This window comes from Phytophthora sojae (assembly GCF_000149755.1).
Source record: "Phytophthora sojae unplaced genomic scaffold PHYSOscaffold_22, whole genome shotgun sequence".
Classification (NCBI taxonomy): Eukaryota; Oomycota; class Peronosporomycetes; order Peronosporales; family Peronosporaceae; genus Phytophthora; species Phytophthora sojae.
The window spans coordinates 226451-228551 of record NW_009258136.1 but is presented as its reverse complement, the minus strand read 5'-3'; positions in this window follow the sequence as shown (position 1 = coordinate 228551).

Sequence of the window (2101 nt, the reverse complement as noted above, 5' to 3'; positions counted from 1 at the left end):
AGCCGATGGAGCACACGAACTCGTCGAAGGTCTCGTTCCACCCTCGCGAAGCTTGCTTGAGACCGTAGATGGCCTTCACCAGTTCCAGGCAGTCGAAGTCACCATCCAGTTCGACGCCTTCCGGAACCACGCAGAAGACCACCTCCTTCATTATCCCGTACAGGAATGCTGTCACCACGTCGAGTTGGTCGAGGGGCCAGCCAAAATACTTAGCAATCGCGATCACCATGCGCAGCGTCACATACTTGACCACGGGCGAGAACGTCTCGGTGTAGTCAATGCCGTACTTCTGCTTGAAGCCCTTGGCCACGAGGCGCGCCTTGTACTTCTCGATCGAGCCGTCCGCTTTGCGCTTGATCTTGAACACCCACTTGGTATCGATGGCGCGTTGTCCGTTAGGCAACTTGGCAGCTCGAAACACACCACGCAGTCGCATCGACTTGAGCTCCGCGCGGATCGCTTTACGCCAGTGCATTTGATCAGAACCGTTCACAGCCTCTTGGAACGTCGTCGGCTCCGATAGATCGGCTGCTGCTTCCACTGGCACGCCAAAACACTGGAGGCGTCGAGTCGTCGTCTTCATCTTGGTCCCCAGACTTTTCTTCTTCGTCGGGGTCGGCTCGGCGCGAGGAGGATACGTCCGGCGCACTTGCTTTTTCTAAGCCAGCTCGGTGGCGAACGGGGCGCGATCTTCTGGCAGTGTTGTCGTCGCCACTCGGTCGGTACTTGCGCTTCCCCGCCTGCTTGAAGCTCGTTTGGCGCGGTCCATCGTTGTCATCCAGGTCCAGCGCGTCCAAGTCCAGCACAGCATCATCGACGTCTTCATCCGAAGTATGCGTCGAAAGTCCAAAGGTCGACTCATCGAAGTTGACATCGCGACTGATAACCACCTGCCCCGCCTCGATGTCATAAACTCGATACGCCTTGGACACTTCTTCGTAGCCGAGGAACAGCCCGGCGCGAGCCTTGGGGTCCCACTTGCGCCGTCTTTCCTTCGGCGTCAGGATGTACGTCTGGCATCCGAACACACGCATGTGCTTCACACTCGGCTTGGACTTGTAAACGATCTCGAACGGAGTCTTGTGTTCGATCTTGGGTGATGGCAGAAGATTCTTCACGTAGATGGCTGTCATGGCCGCATCAGCCCAGAAGCTCTTGTCCAGCTTGGCGTGATGCAGCATGCTGCGGCCAATCGTGACGATGGTCCGGATGGCGCGTTCTGCCGTGCCGTTGGTCTGGTGCGCGTACGGAACCGTGGTTTGCTGCTCGATGCCTTCGACTTCGTAGAAGGCCTTGAGCGAGTTGGTCGCGAACTCACGGGCTCCGTCGTGCCGCACAAACTTGACCTTCTTGCCGAACTGCGTCTGCACCTTCGTGACGTACATCTTGATGCAGTCCTCGCTCTCCGACTTGGCACGCAGGCAGAACCCCTTCATGCATCCGCTGGCTTCGTCCACGATCAGCAGCAGATACTTGCTGCCACCCAGTGACTCTTCTTCCATGGGGCCGCACACGTCGAAGTGGAGCAGCTCGAACGTGTCGTAGTGACGCTTGTCACGGTTGCTTGGGAACGGCTTCTGGACCATTTTCCCTTGCAGGCAGCCGCGACACACGCTTGGTCCACTCGACTTGGAAGGTGCCTTCGCGTCCTTGATCATGTTGTTGTCGACCATCTTGCGAAGCACCTCCACCGGAGCGTGACCCATACGCGCGTGTAAATCGACCGTCTTCCCACTGGTCGCCGCATTCGCCGATCGCTGAGGCGTCTGGAGCCAGTAGAGTCCATCCACGAGGTTTGCCGTCGCCACCACTTGCTTGGAGCCCTTGTGCGCAATCTGCATCTTGGTGCTGTCGAACACGACTTAGAACAGACCACTCTTGTTGATCTGTGGCACCGAAAGCAGATTTTTGCTCATGCTTGGGACGTACAGCGCGTTCTTGATCTCGATGTCGCGCTCGTCGCCGTTGGGCAGAACCACTCTTCCACGATGGTCCCCACACCCACGATGGCCGCCTTGTTGCCGTCGGCCACCGAAAGTTCGCCTTCATTCCGCTCAATCAAATGAGCGAACTTGGCCTTGTCGTTGCAGATGTGGTGCGT